Below are 17,558 nucleotides of genomic sequence, written 5' to 3'. Positions count from 1 at the left end.
GGTGGGAGCAGGCCTGGCAGGGAAGGCCAGCGCAGGCCGTTCAGCTCTGTCGCTCCACCACGGAGTCCCTGCCCGTGGAAATGCGCCTGTTGTGCCGGGAAGCCGAGTTCCTTCTGCTCCGCGGGCCGGAGCAGCGTCCATGTTGCGTGGTGAGCGTGCGGAGCGGCTGCGCCGCGGGGGCGTCGCTCTCTGACAGCTCCTCTCCTTTCCTCCTCAGCTCTGGCTTTACGAGCGGCAGCCCGGCTCTGTGTGAAGCGCGGTGCAGCACGGCGATGCTCCAGACGGCGGCAGACGCTTGGCGCGGCCCTCAGCAGCAGGACGTCTGCGAAGCGGAGCATCCAGCGCGGTGCCGCTGTCGGTGCGGGCAGGAGCAGCACGTGTGTCAGCACAGCTCTGGGTTCCCAGCCGTTCCTCTCCTGACCCGTTGTGATCCCACGGGAGCAGTTTCTCCATGAAACGGCCCTGGTGTTCCTCACAGTTCTGCCCACTGGGGGCTGGAGACGGAAGGGACAGACACACTGCAGAGTTCTGTTTAACTTTGATTTCCCTAAGCAGAGCAGTAGCAATTTATTAAAAACTACTTGACACTGCAGCTGGGGTTTTTGCTTTTTTTATTTGTTTGTTTGGTTTGAGGTGCGTGGGTTTTTTTTTTAGTTGATTTAGGAAGCGAGTTATTAATAGTACAAGAGGTTTGAAGGTTTCACGGACGGGAGAGACATAATTAAGGATCTAAATGTAATGAATTAGATGAATGTGTCCATTTCATGGCCTCAGTGGAGCCGACTGTTCTTTCACCCGTACGTGTGCGTGTAGGTGCACTTTTCTATTTATTTCCATCTGCAAGACCCGGTGGCTGCCCAGCGGTTCCACAGCTCCGACAGGCGCTGGTTCTCTGTCTGTGCTTTCAGCTCCTGGGCTGGTGCTGTCCGGGCTTTCCCTGCTCAGCACTGACTGTGTTTTGGGAAGGCAGGAGCCAGTGCAAACCCTTCTCCGCTGTTCTGCTCTTTTTCTGCTCTTTTTCCCCTTTGCTGTGAAGCTCAGCTGCTCCATGAGTTATTGTGTTCTCCTGTGAGCGTGGGGTTTGTCCTCTGCTGTGGAGCACGAGAGCGAAGCCCCCGGAGCCCCGGCTGGTGCAGACCCCGCAGCGAGGGTGACAGACCCGGAGCCAGGAGCAGTTTCCCCAGGGTGAGGAGCAAGTGGAGCTGCTCACACCAAGGGCACAGGCAGGGTTGGTGCACGTCACCGGTTCTAAGGCTGTCACCAGAACCTGACAACCTGACAACAGTGTGCTGGCTCCCCGGGCAGTTGAAGTACAACCAGAACGCAAGAGGCAGCTTAAATTCGGGGTCGTCTTTTTGCCAGGAGCAACAAATGCCGTGATGGAGACAACGGGGAAAAGGTGGAAACTCTCAGACCGCGGTGCAGTCTCAGAGAGGAAAAGAGATGAACGAGACACTGATGAGCGGGAAGAGTTGACGTATTTATCATAGAAACATTAAAGGTTATAGAGAGATGGAATGTTACACGAGATCAAATATTTAAATACATTCGCTCCAGACACAAAATAGTGTTAAAAAGTTCATCTATTTATTATAGATACATTAAATATTATACAAAGCTCAAACATGATCTAAAGATCAAACATTAAAATCTACTAACTCCAGACAAGAATTGGTGGGAAAACGTTTGCATATTTATTATATAAGTATTAAATATTAAATAAAGATTAAATAGAATACAAAATCAAACATTAAAATATATTAACTCCAGACACAAATTAGTGGTCAAAAGTTAATCCATTTATTATAGAAACATTCAATATGAGATAAAGATTAAATATCATATAAAGATCAAATATTATCTAGAGATCAAACACTAAAATCTACTAACTCCAGACGGGAATTGGTGGAATAAAGTTCAAGTATTTATTATATAAATATTAAATAAAGATTATGTGTTATATAAAGCTTAAATATTAATCCTAGTAACTCCAGATCAAAAAATACTGGAAAAATGTTTACGTATTTTTATAGAAACATTAAATAATATATAGAGATTAAATATAAGGATCAAATATTAAACTATATTAACTCCAACAAAAATTAGTTGAAAAAAGTTACGTATTTATGATAGAAATGTTACATATCTATAAAAACTAAATACTACATAAGGATCAAATATTAAAATATTTTAACGCCAGACAAGAATTGGTGGGGGAAAAAAGTTCACATATTTATTATGTAAATAAAGATTATGTATTAAATAAAGATTATGTATGATATAAAAGCTCAAATCTTAATATATATTAACTCAAGAGAAGAATTAGTGGAAAAAAAGTGACGTATTTATTATAGAGATGTTACATCCATGTAAAGATTGATATGACATAGGGATCAAATATTAGAATATTTTAATGCCAGACAAGAATTGGTGGAAAAAAGTTCAAGTATTTATTCTATAAATATTAAATAAAGATGATGTGTTCTATAAAGCTCAGTTATTAGTATCTATTAACTCCAGAAAAAAAGGGTGGAAAAAAGTTTCTCTATTTATTTTATATGCATCTCTAGATATGTGATATAAAGCTCAAACACTATCTACAGAAGAAACATTAAAATACATTAACTCCAGACAAAAATGGGTTGAAAAAAGTTGATATACTTATCATATCAATATTAAATATTATACAAGGATCAAATATTATATAAAGATTTAATAATAAAATATATCAACTCCAGAAAATAATTATTGGGGAAGGTCTATGTACATAGTAAATAAATATTAAATATTAGTACATTAAATAAACATATTAAATAAATATTAAACATTAGTACATTAAATAAACATATCACATAAATATTAAATATCAGTATGTTAAATAAAAAATATTAAATAAAGCTCAAATACTATATACAGCTAAACCATTTAAATATATTAACTCCAAGGAGAAATTAGTGGAAAAAGTTTACGTACTTATTCTCTGAATACTGAATGTTATACAAGCTAAAATATTCTATAAAGCTAAGCTATTTAAATATAGGAACTCCAAGCAGACATCAGTAGAAAAAAGATTCTATAATATTGAAGGTTTCTGTAGAAGTATGGAAAGATTAAATACGATAAACACATCGAGTATTAAAATACATTAACTGCAGACAAACACTGGAAAAAAGTTAATATACTCGTTATAGAAATATTAAATATGATACAAAGCTCAAACATTATATACAGGTCACATATTAAAATACATGAACTCCAGACTAAAACTGGGTGGAAAAAAGTTTACATACTTATAATATAAACAGTAAATCCTATCCAGAGCTCAGCCATTACAACCCATGAAGTGCGGGCTCCTCCTGTGCTGCAGCTTTTCTTCTCAGGATGCAGTCGAAGTTGCCCTGGGTGCTCATGGCGTAGAACACGTTCGCCTTGGGTGGGATCGCCAGCTCCGCAAGAGAGGGAGCAGAGCGAGCGTTCATGGGCGCCCCACTCAGCGCTGGGGGTTTATTCTCACCGGCAGCTGGGACAGCGTGGCGATGGCGTTTCTGACGTCGCTCCGCATGTTACTCTTGCCGGCAAAATGCAGCAGAGCTCTTCCAGCAGCAGCAGCAGCAGAGTTCTGCTTCCCCACCTTCGTCCTCGGAGATGATCTGGACCAGCTCGTAATCCTCGGCCGAGCCAGACTGCAGGTTGTGCTTCTCCATGGCTCGCTGGGTGACAGCAGGAGCCTTCTCTTGGTTACTCAGCTGCAAAGAGGGAGTTGCAAGGAGTCGCTTGGTAACCAAGTCGCAGATTCTGCCAGACGCTAAAACACGCTCTTTGCGACACCTGGGGGTGGAGTTAGTTCAAGACAACAGACACTGCTCTAGAAATGCAGCAGGAAATCACAGCCTCTGCTCTCCTGAGCAACCGCTCGGAGAGGTGAGACCTTGTTCTCAGCAGCCATCGAATCCGCAGCAAGAGCTGCCCCAGCTGCTGTTTGCAGACATCCATTAATCCACAGTCTCCCCTGCTAAACACTTTCTGCGATGTCCTGCAAAGATTCTGGGCCTTGGAGCTGGGTTTGCTGGGGAAGGGGCACCTTGTGTCACAGCTCACACACCCCAGTGCTGAGCTGGACACACAACAGCCGGCGCTGGCAGAAGAGCAGGGGCAGCAAAGCCGGCACTTGCTCAGAGTGCTTCCCTTGGCATTGTTGATCAAATACAAGCTTCAAGTTCAAGGCCAGAAACCTTGAGAGATGCTCTTTGCAAACCTCTCATTCATCCCCTGCTCCACATGTTTTGATTTGTAACATCGGTCACGTTCCCTGTCAAGGAGGTCTGATCGGGGAATAGGTGTTTCCGAAACTAAAAGCACCATTCAAGTCACCTGGGGTGAAAACACCACCCACAGTAACAGCGCTTTGCTGTTCCCACCGCTCACCAGGATGCTCCTGTAGATGTTGCCGCTTCTGTCCTCTTCTACGCTGGTGCGGATGACGCAGCTCTCTCCGCTCTGCTGGTTGTAGACTGGCAGGACTGGCGGCACTTCTTTTGATGGAACGGGAGTCACGGGGCCGGGGCACTTCTTGGAGCACTTGTCATCAGATGGCAGCAAGGGGGGAGACGAGATCAAACACATTCATTACCATTGAATTTCAAAGATCCAAAAGCTAAAGATGACACTCTTCAGCACAACAGCCTTAACAAGGGCTTCGGCAACCCAGTTAAGGCAGCTTAGGTCAAGAGAGCAGAGTCTGCAGGACAAAGCTCCCTGGGAACGGAACCCAGCCCAGCCCAGGCTTGGTCTGGGCAGTTCCTGGCAGGTCAAACCACAGGGCTGGTGAGCTCTGACCTCACCTGCTTCTCACTTGCTCAGCTGCTCTGCCTGCCCCAGAATTAGGCTGGGCTGATGTACATGAGCCCTCCCCCCAAAATCGCCTTTCCCAGAGCTCAGGTCCCTCCATTCCACTGCCAGCAACGCTCCAGTCAAGATCCACAGGCTTGGGCAAGCGCCTGGGGCCGCCGGCAGCGTCAGCAGCCTCGCACAGGCTGTTTGTGCTGAACACAGGGCCCGGGCCCTACCTTGTGCTGAGGCTCCTCAGCAGTGTCGGTGGGAGGGACGATGGTGACGGTGCTGTCCCCAGAGCTCCCACCTGGAGCAGGTTTGGGCTGCGCGTTGACGGGGGTGCTGAGGGCGCTCACCCCCAAGCCCAGGAACGGCCTAGGGGAGAAAAGAAAGCACAACAGAGCTGGGCTGAGCACAGCTGTCACTTGCTTCAACAATCTGACCTGCTGTTGTGTTTTCCTATCTCCAGGGGCCTATTGTTTGTGTGTGTATAGCAAATTAGACTCTATCCTTATTTGCTCTGTTTTGCTGCTGCAAATTTGAATTGAATTTATAATCCAGCACTAAAATTGTTCCTTTGTCTGACACCTTGGAGTTATTTCTGAAGTCTTTAGTCGATAACCCTCATGGCTACTTACACCAATAGAAAGAGACAACAGCAATACGTATTTCTAGCTGGCGGTGTCTCCTCGCAGCACTGCAGTGCTCTGGATCCCCAGCCAGGTTTGTCAGCTGGTGTTTGATTTATTCCAGTTCATATTCACACACCAAACCCCCTCCCCGTTGTACTCACAGGCTGAATCTCTTCACCACGCTCCTCTGAGCTCTGCCCGCTGCGGTGCTCTGGTCAGGAGCTGCTCCTTCGATTTCACGTGACAGACGGAAACTGCAGAACAGGCAATACCGTTAGTTAAATATCTCAAAGTGGCCATATCTGAGAAGCCCTGGGTCACTCCCACGTCCCAGAGGGTTCATCCCCACGAGGAGGAGCGCAGCTCTGTGCGTGTGTATTTCCACTCTCCGGGAGCAGCTCCTGGCAGCGCAGAGCTCAAGGCTGAGAGAACCTGAACCTGCCTGCGGGGGAAGAAAAGCTGCTTCGCCAGCTGGGCTGAGACCCTACCTCTCCTCATCACTTCAATGCCGCTGCCTCCTAAACCACTGCACGAATTTCTCATCTCCTGTCACGCAATAGCTGTTACATGAGGACTGCAACAGCTTCATTTGTGCGATTACTTCAAACTCCTAAGAAAACAAATAATAAAATAGGAATTCTAATTAGAAAAATCAAGCCAGTCTCGTTAATACACTAAACACACGCAGCAACAGATCCAGGACAAACTGCCCTCGGACAGAGGAAACCCCGGCACCTTCGCTCCTACTGATCTCTGACCAACAAGGCTCAGGCTGGAAGGCAACGCTCAGCCTTGATTTCTCGGTCCCAGGTACCCGCTTCGCTCTCTGCACCTTTGACCCACAACTATTTACTGCAGCACAAGGAAGATGGTCACAGACTGCATCTTGTGGCCAGCAAAGGTCTCACGCCAGCAGGTCTGATGCGCTCCCAGCACACAGAACACGCTCGTGTAACGTGTTCCCGTGAACACCAAACGGGGGGAACGTGCCCCAGACGTAACTCCCGCGGCAGCGAGTGCCCTGCGGCTCCTCTTCCCCTGCTGCCCGCATCTAAAAGGAATTTCTCTTCCCGCGCCGCCCCGCACAGCCCGGCAGAGGTTCACAGCGTGCCGGGGACTGTTCCTTCCTCACCCTCTGAGTAACGTGAGCGGCTGTTGGATACGCCCAGCAAAGACAACAGGCCTCGCCAAGAGAACGCTCTAGCAGAGAGCGTCAGGCACTAACGATCACAGAACAGTCACCGTTCCACTTACCCTTCGCCGCTTCTCAAAATTGATCAGGCCGCCCTGTTGGAAGGACAGAGAAGGGATCGGAGGAGAAGAGCACAGGCTCGGCTGGAGTTGATCACAAACAGGATGAACAGGATGAAGTAGCGACACCAAGGGACAGGCCAGAGCTGCCCTGACCAAAGGCCTCTACAAAGACCCGTTTCCAGCTCTAGGATAAGCCACAGCACTCGTGTACCTGAGTCTATTTGTTAAATACATTCCTCTCTTTTTAAGAACTGCACTAGCACCCAGTGGAAGATGCAGGAGCAGACACAGTGTCTGCAAGGGAGGGAGGAGATTTAGGATTCCAAAAATTGCCCCAAATTACCTCGAGATAGTCCTGAAGGGCTGTGTCCAGCATGACGAGGTCAGTGAGGAAGGTACCCAGGTAAGGTACCGTGCCTTGTGTGACTCCCTGCAAACGGTCAGAGCAATGGTGGATTAATTGACTGAGAAGTAATAATTATACTAATTAGAATACTCCTGTGGAAGCAAACCAAAGACCAGGGTACAATTTTTTTCTCAAGAATCGTTAACAGTTGGACACAGAAAAGATAAAAGCACCAAAACACATCCAGTGACACACTGCACAGCCTTACTTTGGAACGCAGGCCCTGGTCTTCTTCAGGCGATAAACCGAGGTGGACTGCAAGGCGGAAACGATGGCCTTCAGAGACGAAAAGTTGTTCAGGATCCTACATTGCTGTGAAAGGAGCGGTTAGAAACACAGGAGCGTTAAACGTCAGCATCACCAATAGTCAGTGCTCTTCTGTCTGCCCCGTGTCCTGCTTGCTGCACATTCTCCCTGCTAAGTGGGCAGCTCTACAAATACTGAGCATCAAAAATATCACTCCCCGCTACAACCCCCCTGTCCCCTCCCAGCTCCACGGCACCCGCACAAGGAACGTTAAACAGTCGTGAATAAACGCTTTACACGTCCGATACGGATCCACTTCTCCAAGATCTTCGCTCTTGGCTGTGTCTTTAATTCTTTGCTCTCCAGGATGGTGCTGAGCACGCAGTTGGTGACGGCGTTGAACTGCGAGGTGGTGGCTCTGATGCTCTGTGCCAGCTGTTTGTTCTCTTTCTTGTCCCTTCGGGACCAGATGCAGCCCAGGCAGTGGTGGGGCACAACGTTCTGGAAGAGTGTCTAGAGGGAAACAGAGGTGTCCAACTCAGCCTGGAGCGCTACTGCCCACAGCAAGAAATGCACGGTTACAGTACAAACTGCAGCTGAATCCAGTATGGTATTAAAAGGGAAATATTGGTTTTCTCTCCAGTTTAAAATATACACTTTGGTATAACTCTTTAGGCCTGACGCCCTAAAAGAAGTGTCAGCTAAACTGTCCTGGAAAAATAAAAGACACCTTTCTATCACTTACATTACCAGGGGGAAAGATTTCTATATCATGATACTTTTGAAAGAGATCGATACAAATAAGCCAAATCGGAGCTCTACAGTTACAAAGTACTTCTACATCTTCAGGTGAGGTAGCCTAAGATACAGTCAAAATACGCTATTTCTGAGGGGTCAAATGCTAAACTTTGCAAAAGAGGCCACACAGTCTACATCCACACTGTATAACAAAAAGACAAACACCTTCAGAAGAACTGAAGGAAAAGCCCAATCAATGAAGCAAGTCTGGATAACCAAGCAGAGCTGCGCTCTGTGTCCCAGCAACAGAGCGGTTCTGGAACAACAGACTTACACCGATATAAGTTAAAAAACAAACAAACAAACAATGAGAAGCCCAGAACTCTTTCCCCGAGCATTTCAAGTAATACCTATGATCTACATACCGCGTCCATGTATGTCAGCTGTTCTGCCACCAGGTCTTCTTGGGACAGCGAGAATTCTTCTGGGCCGCTGATCTCCAGTTCCTCTTCCTCGTCCGGGGTGCAGGGAGAAAGGCTGTGGAACGCGTCTGGCCAGCGGGGAAAACACGAGTCAGTGAATTTATACAGAAAACAAGTAATCAAAGCAGGTATTTGGAAAATCACTACATAGAAGAACAGAACATGCAAAGGGACCTGCCTGGGGTAACGGCCTCACCGTGCTGCATATTTTAGGGAGATAGAGAAGGTCCAGAAGATTAAATGGGCAAAGAGAAGGTAGAAGAAAAAGAAATAGGGAGAACTGAGCTGTTCAGGGTCTCTTAGCTGAGAAGTGCCTTAACCCATTCACTAACCATTCTTTGGAAAGAACAAACCCACCAACCCCCCCACAACAACTCCTTATTAACACTGCAGAACTTTGATAATCTGCTTGTCAGCATTTACGCATTCTATACTCTGAAAAACAGCTGAACTGCAAAGAGACAAGACTGCAATTATACTCCCAAAATATTACGCTGAGAATGCTCTTATGTCCACGTTTCAAGGGAAGAGGAGGAGAAGGGAGAGAGACCAGTTGGAAAGTTAAAACGTGCTTTGCTAGTACTACTGATGAGGAGAGAAAGTAATGCAAAATATACGAAACCAATCGTGGCTCCAGCAGCTTCAGGACAGGCCCCCGGACGCCCTGGGCTGGACTCGGCACTAAACCAGAGCTGGATTCAGGGCTGCAGGGCTGTACAGAATTGATCAGCAGCCTTGGCTGCCGCAGCACTAAGTCTAAACCTGGGCCTTTTCTGCACACCAGTCCTACCGTTATGCGCTCCAGAGCCAACGGGGTCTGAGAAACACGCAGGTAACGTGAGAAAAATGCATGTAGTAGAACTCAGTCTGCCTACTAAGGCTGGAAGTTGATTCCAGTACTCATTCACATACCACGTGAGCTCTTACGACTTTTCGGCTCACGGCACAGGAAGCTTTGTGCCCTGGATAAGGGGATGTGTCAGGCTTGACGCTGGGAGAACACACAGACAGCAGAGAAAGGTACTTTACCATCATTCTCCCATTCTTCTTTCTGGAACTGCTCCAGGAGGTTCTGCGCCCTCTTCTCCGGGTCAGAGCCGGGCATGTTCTTCTTCAGATAACTCAGCACCTTCTGCAGACACACGTACTCGGGCGGCTCTCGGAAATCGTCGGCACATTGGTCGAGCCAGGCTTGTAAAATCGATGCCATCGCACTGTGAGCAAATTCAGAGAGAACACATGGGTTGTATGCAGCAGGTATTGATGCAATCGCATGGATCTGTACCTAATATAACAACAGGAACACTGAGACATTCATCCCCCACGTGAGGGCAGTATGGACACTTCTGTGAGCACAGAATTTAATTTGTTCTTTTTAGGCAAGAAATATTATTAAGATAATACTTCATAGGAAACTAAAGGCTGCTTCTTCAATTACACCTTGAGAAACCAGCGCAGTCATTCATATTTTCTCTGCGTTGTATTATTGGATGTGTTATGAGACAGCTGATACTTGGCCTTTACACAAGCTCCTTGAAGCAAACAGGGCTGTGAATTGTCAAATGAAACAACAGCTCTGCTGCCCACGTCCCGCTCCAGCACCGAACCCTGACTGGGGCTCGCTGGGCGCTGCAAAACCAAACTTAGGTCCTGAGCACTGTGCTGGATCCGGGGGAATTCTGGGTTCCATGTTCTTCAGAGCCCGAGATCTCCAGGTTTCCGTATCTGAAAAAATGAGATGGCTGTTTAGAGGAACCTCTACTGAGCAACCCAAACAGCGTAATCCATATACAATTGGCATAAACATATAGATATTGGCATATTCATATACAATTGGCATGAAGACAAGGGCTTCATGCTGGACAATTCCACCGTGGCTGGGGAAGCTGCGGCAGAGATGAAGGGTTTGCACATATCCCCCGTGCACTGGTCTTTTTTTAAGGCACAAGCTGTATTGGTTTTCTTGTGTCGGTCCCAGTTTGGTTCCTTAGCGGTCAGACCACGCACGCTTTCCCCACCTGGCGCTTAAGCTTTAATGAGATTTGGGATGTGGGCAACGTGCATTTACACATGGTGTGTTTACGCTGAAATCCTGAATTTTGCAGGATTCTTTTCTGTCAACATCCCCCTGTCGTGTATAATAAATGACGGCTCAGTTTCCATTCTGTCCCGGCTCTCACCTGTCCAGGAGCAGTTCCAGGACTGTGCTGGTGGAAGCAAAGGCCCTGTACGTGGAGAGGAAGATGCTGATGTATGTGAAGTCATTATCGGCAAAGGCCCTGTACGTGGAGAGGAAGATGCTGATGTATGTGAAGTCATTATCGGTAAAGGCCCTGTACGTGGAGAGGAAGATGCTGATGTATGTGAAGTCATTATCGGTAAAGGCCCTGTACGTGGAGAGGAAGATGCTGATGTATGTGAAGTCATTATCGGCAAAGGCCGTCGGAAGCGTCTCCACCAGCTTTTCCAAAGTTCCAGCTTTCAGGGCCCTGCTGTTGCACGTCTCGTCCGGGCTGACAGTGTGTCCTGCAGGGAACTGGTCCCCTTCAGCCTACAAAGTGGAAACAAAGACAAAGCACAAAACTCAGACAGAAGCCAGAGCCCCGACAGAGCTTGCACAACGAAACACAGATTCCATTCCACCTTTTCACAGGAATAGTCCATCTCTAGTTACTAAACAATTTTGTCGGTTTGGGCTCTCCAAACACCAAATGCTGTATCAAATACTGGAGGACAATCAAGACATTTCTTATTGAAACAGCCAAGTGTTTCCAGTGCTTAAGCTGTAATCTCCTGGTTGCCTTTGAAACTGACCATTCTCTCATAACAGGGCCAACCATTCAAAAACCCCGGATGCTTTCTTAGCATCCAGAAGTTTAAGAAAGGTTTCTCAGACTTCTTGCAGCATGAAAGATCTAAGTTCCTTCACTTACTCCAACCTCTACAAGAAGATACTAAGCAAGATTTCAAGCTTCTCAGTACTTAAAGGAATTGGTAATAAAGCCCAACTCACTCAAAATGAACAAAACCAGTTGTATTCCTTTCAACACGGGTTCTATGAAATTTTCAGTTAGAGCTGCATTTCTCTCAGACACATCCACTACCAGCCAACGCTTTTCAGCTGAAAAGCCTCCAAATCACTCTACAAATGCAGCATCACTAAGAACTCTTCCCATCAGCTGGAAAATGTACAGGAGGTCAAAAATACTTTCTGCTATTTCTCCCGGTAAAAACAGGAGGCAGAGATGGGAAATCTGCCACTCAAAGTCTCTATACTACCAACCTGGACACTACACCAAAGCAAGTTCTTATATTATTGCCTTGGATCCTGAAGAAAATGTAGAAACATCGCAACATAACATGAAAGTTCTACCCACCTCCTGACCCTCTGGCTCAAACTGCCACAGCTGCACCGATTGCAATGAAGTGAGGACACTTTGATCAGCTGGGGGCTTGGCCACCATGCCAGCTTTACTTACCCCGAGCCATCTTGCTCCTTCGCTGTCAGTCTGCTGGATCTGCGCTCTTCTCAGGCTGTCGCAGTCAACAGCTCCTTCTTGTGCGTCTTCAGCTCCATCCTCAGTTGTGCTCTGCCAGGAAAAGGGCCAAGGGAAACAAGTCAGAGAGAAAGGAACATGGTCCCTGCACAAGCGCAGGCTGCAGACACCAGCATGCCAGCACCAGGATCTCACAACACCTCAACAACGCTCACTTCAGTTGCCACTTTTTAGCTGCCTTCAGTTACCTGGGCCTTTTTGGGCTTTTAACTGAAAGCAGAGAGGAGCTGAGTGCACAACTTACTGCACAAGTCAATGAAAGAGGTAAGAATTAAACCAGAGAGTCCAGATCTCCTGAACCCCACCACTAACAGCCGCTGTATTAACATGCTGATACATGTTGAGGAGCAAAGCACTAGAGAATTGAAAATAGATGTAACAATTAACTTCAGAAATACATATACTGGTCCCCCTGCAACCACATAATGCTTTTTCTGCATACATACCACTTGAATAATTAAAGTTTCAGGGCTTTACTGACTACCATAGCCTTAAGCACAGCAACAACTCAATTAGAAAGGATTTGAGTGCAGTGCAACCAAATCCTGGTTTGGGGAAGCTGGGGTTTGGGGTTTTTTTGGGGGTTGCTTTTCTGGTTTTTTTTTACCTCTTTTAACTCTAAAATATCCCTAAGTCATACAGAACTGTCTGTGCACCAGTGACTTGCCTCTTGAACGCTCTGTGGAACCTCCACGTCTTCCCCAGGTTGGTTCCTCACATTTTCTTCCAGGCTCTGTAGAGTCTCCACGTCTTCTTCAGTTGGCTCGCTTGGAGTCTCCTCTGTGCACTCTGCAGTCTCTGTGTCTTCCTCTGTTGCCTTGCTTAGACCGTTCTCAATGCGCTCTGGAGTCTCTGCGTCTTTGTCTGATACCTTGCTTGTAGTCTCCACATCTTCCTCTCTTGTCTCGCTTAGAGTCTGCTCAATGCGCTCTGGAGTCTCCTCAACGCGCTCTGGAGGCTCCTCAGTACACTCTGGGCTCTCCACTTCTTCCTTGGTTGGCTTGGTCAGAGTCTCCTCAAGGCTGTGCAGAGACTCCACATCTTCCTCGTCTCTCTTCTGCCTGGGTGTCCTCCTCCTTGGTCTTCTCCAGCATCTCCAAAGAGACAGGTTCCGAAAGGGGAAGTTCCGAGCCTGTTAGAAAACAACGGAAAAACAGTTTTGAATTGCAGATAGCAACACATTTACTTTTAACGTCCTTGCAAAAGTACCGGGACAAGATCACATGAACCCTGAAATTCAGACACTATTACAATGCAAAAAATAGATAGGATCATAGAAACATTTTGGTTGGAAGAGACCATCGAGTGCAACCGTCAACCCACCCCTGGCACTGCCCCATGTCCCTCAGGACCTCATCTATGTCCCTTTTAAACCCCTCCAGGGATGGTGACCCCACCGCTGCCATGGGCAGCCTGTTCCAATGTCTAATAACCCTTTCACAGAATCCCAGAATCCCAGAATGTCAGGGGTTGAAGGGACCTGGAAAGCTCATCCAGTGCAATCCCCCCATGGAGCAGGAACACCCAGCTGAGGTTCCACAGGAAGGGGTCCAGGCGGGTTTGAATGTCTGCAGAGAAGGAGACTCCACAACCCCCATGGGCAGCCTGGGCCAGGCTCTGCCACCCTCACCATGAAGAAGTTTCTTGTCAAATTTAAGAGGAACCTTTTGTGTCTCAGTTTGTACCCGTCACCCCTTGTCCTGTCACTGGTTGTCACCCAGAAGAGCCTGGCTCCATCCTCCTGACACTGCCCCTTTACATATTTATAAACATTAATGAGGTCACCCCTCAGTCTCCTCTTCTCCAGCTCCAGAGCCCCAGCTCCCTCAGCCTTTCCTCACACGGGAGATGCTCCACTCCCTTCAGCATCTTGGTGGCTGCGCTGGACTCTCTCCAGCAGTTCCCTGTCCTTCTGGAGCTGAGGGGCCACAACTGGACACAATATTCCAGGTGTGGTCTCCCCAGGGCAGAGCAGAGGGGCAGGAGAACCTCTCTGACCTACTGACCACCCCCTTCTAACCCACCCCGGGTATCATTGGCTTCCTGGCCACAAGGGCCCAGTGCTGGCTCATGGTTTTCCTTCCTCAGTGTGATATATCACACTATATTTCAAATTTAATCTCTTTTTTTTAGCCATGCCTTTTAAGAAATGAGAAAGCATTACACAAATCCCTTTTATGAAGTGAAACTGCAAAAAGAACTATTACATTTTTTAGCACTAAAGGGACAATTTACCTGGGGAGGGCGGGCGGCGGGGCCCGGCTCGCTCATACCCGTCCGCAGCAGGGCCCGCAGCCGATCCCGCACATGGCGCTGTGTCCGCGTCCGCAGGCAGGGCTGCTGCCGGCTCCGCCAGCCCCGCACTCCCGCTCTCTCTCGCACCGACCGCTCGCCCCCACGCCAACGGCGGCGACGGCTCCGCCGGCACCACGGCGACCGGACGCGGCCTCGCGGCGGCACGCGCCGCCCGCAGCCGGCCAATCGCAGCTCGCCGCCGCTCCGCGCGCGCCCCCTTGCCCCGCCCTCAGCCCGCCCGCAGTCCGAGCCCTTGCTCAGCCGGACAAGGCGCCGGGAGCGGGACAGACGGACCGAGCCGGGAGCGTGGGCATCAGACTGTGCGTGGAACACAACGTGTGCTGCGGCAGAGCCCGGGGCGAGCGCTCCCGGAGCTGCTTCACGCACACGCACCACGCGCTGGGATTTTACTCCTGGCCCTTTAAAGATTCCTAGCACAATTGCTTACATACAGTTCTGAACTAGATATTCATTCTGTGGCTTAAAGTGTTAGTTCGTTAGTAGGCTCTTACTATGTAGTTGGTTAACCCTTTAAAATGTTATTTCCCTCTATCAATATAACTTCATAAACAAGTTTCCTAACTTTTTACATAGAACTTCACCACCTTTTCCTTTTCCAGGTTCAGAGCCCGTGCCCCATTTGGTTATATCTGTAAACATTAAACATCTTCTCAGCACGAACCACAGCTGCATTTCTCACAGTTCCCCTTTTTGCTTTTTATCCCATTGATTCGTGCTTTGACTTCAAAGTTAGCCAGCACCTGCCTAAAATCATTAATTTATACCCCGTTCCTTTTGTTGCCATTTCAGGATCGATAGGCATGGCTGAGATTTGCATGCCTTGGACTGCTGAATGTAGTAACTGAATAAAGCACGGGATCATGCATGGCACAAACAGTAAACGCAGAAATGCACATACTATCACGAACCCTATTTTCTTCCACCAGGCTACAGTTTCGAGACCAATATCCATTAGGTGGACCTGGCCACCAAGTGGGAGGAATAGAGGTACTTGACGAATTTGCCCTCAACGCTAACTGACAAGGGGTTCGTCCAACGTATTCAGTCATTTGAGACCCCCCACATATCCAGCACGAGGTGACATTTAATTCTCGGGCTGTCTTTTCCATAAGATCTATAAACAGGTTTTTCCCTGCTGTCGGTAATTGTAATCCTTTGTCTTTTTGCCTTATTTCCTCATACCAATCACTGCTGTTCTGTACCAATTTCTGTTGCTCTTGCTTTCCTTTTAATTCCTGAGTGGCACTCTTAACTAACTCCTCCTTCTACTGATCTTGCACTCCCCCTCCATCTGAATAGCCCCACTCACCACCTTGTGTAAAACAGATCCTCTGTTCTCCCCTAGGGCAGGAGGCAGAGCCTACACCGAGTCCACCTTTCTCTAGGTTAGTTGCTACCCATCATTCCTGCCCTTGGATTTCACACTTCTCCAATTTTGTTCTATCATAACATCCAGAATTAATAGGAGCGTGATAATGTAGAACATATTGGGTTAGTCTCCCTATTCTCACACGCTCGTAGCACTTGGTACAGGGATTGGCCAGGCTAAGTTGGGAACAATAAGTCACCACTGCCAGCAAGGGGATCAGGTCCAGGGTTCTGCACCCTCTGCCTCTCTGGCCGACCAGGCTGCAGCCGCAGCCGAGTTCGTCATCTTCTCGGCAGCAAGGGCCGTGTCCCCGCCTTTCCTGTTTTTACCGTTAGCGTGGCGACTTTTTATCGTTTCCCAACTCTTGGCCTTCACTTCCCAGGAACAACAGGAGCAACACGGAATGTGGTTTCTCTTTCTGCACTCTGTTCTCCTCATCACTGGTGGGCTCTAAATTCCCATTCACCCCTTCAGTAAATACCTCCCACCATTCTCCGCTATTCTTTTTCTATTCTTCCAGCGGCAACTGGAATCCTCAACCGAGCTCTGGTTTCCTGATCTTGTGTTCTTAGACATTTCTTACACAATCCTGTCGGTAAGTTCCCTTTGTGGATATGCTTATACCACAGTCCATTTACAACCTAAACATCAGATATAAAATGAGAATTACATATACAACTCGGTTCAACACATTTAGCTATTAAGCCATTCTCATTTTCGTTTATACTGGGCATTCACATCAATAACACTAATAGTAGTTACATCACCAATCCCGTGTCAATTTCAATTTCAGTTTGCCCGGTTCTTGAGATACTTTCCAGGTTCTTTCTTCCGTCAGGGCTCCTCTAACTCGAGAGACGCGTGTCCATCCTTTCCCTGCCCTCCCAACAGCTGTTTCTGTAGTTAACAAAACAAGAAAAAGCCCCTCCCATCATGGGGTTGGAGTTTCTTCTTTTCAGGTTTTCATTAGTGTTGCCCCCATATCTACCAGAAATTCTACTTGTTTGTTCATTTGGGTTTCTTCTTCCCAATGCGGTGAGCACCACCCAGGCTGCTCACCCAGAAGGACTAAAACTGCTTCCCAGTGCAACCCCAAACACCCTTCACTTCAGCAGGTGACCGCACTTGTGCTTTCAGCTCCTGGGCTGGTGCTGTCCGGGCTTTCCCTGCTCAGCACTGACTGTGTTTTGGGAAGGCAGGAGCCAGTGCAAACCCTTCTCCGCTGTTCTGCTCTTTTTCTGCTATTTTTCCCCTTTCCCGTGAAGCTCAGCTGCTCCATGAGTTATTGTGTTCTCCTGTGAGCGTGGGGTTTGTCCTCTGCTGTGGAGCACGAGAGCGAAGCCCCCGGAGCCCCGGCTGGCGCAGACCCCGCAGCGAGGGTGACAGACCCGGAGCCAGGAGCAGTTTCCCCAGGGTGAGGAGCAAGTGGAGCTGCTCACACCAAGGGCACAGGCAGGGTTGGTGCACGTCACCGGTTCTAAGGCTGTCACCAGAACCTGACAACCTGACAACAGTGTGCTGGCTCCCCGGGCAGTTGAAGTACAACCAGAACGCAAGAGGCAGCTTAAATTCGGGGTCGTCTTTTTGCCAGGAGCAACAAATGCCGTGATGGAGACAACGGGGAAAAGGTGGAAACTCTCAGACCGCGGTGCAGTCTCAGAGAGGAAAAGAGATGAACGAGACACTGATGAGCGGGAAGAGTTGACGTATTTATCATAGAAACATTAA

At 47.9% G+C, this 17,558-nt stretch overlaps 1 long non-coding RNA gene and 1 pseudogene across 1 annotated transcript; both read right to left on the bottom strand.

The window, feature by feature from the left end:
* Positions 1-40: 40 nt before the first annotated feature.
* Positions 41-9,798, bottom strand: LOC139825960 (ral guanine nucleotide dissociation stimulator-like 1; annotated as a pseudogene).
* A 314-nt stretch (positions 9,799-10,112) lies between these two features.
* LOC139825990 (uncharacterized) lies at positions 10,113-12,180 on the bottom strand. Its single transcript, XR_011736117.1, has 3 exons — positions 12,068-12,180; positions 10,769-11,139; positions 10,113-10,313 (listed from the first exon to the last, which is right to left on the bottom strand). It is a non-coding gene; the product is annotated as an uncharacterized lncRNA (long non-coding RNA).
* Positions 12,181-17,558: the final 5,378 nt, after the last annotated feature.

Source organism: Patagioenas fasciata, chromosome 32 (genome assembly GCF_037038585.1).
Source record: "Patagioenas fasciata isolate bPatFas1 chromosome 32, bPatFas1.hap1, whole genome shotgun sequence".
Taxonomy (NCBI): Eukaryota; Metazoa; Chordata; class Aves; order Columbiformes; family Columbidae; genus Patagioenas; species Patagioenas fasciata.
Note: the sequence above shows the minus strand (reverse complement) of the source record. Positions and strands in the feature narration are given on the sequence as shown.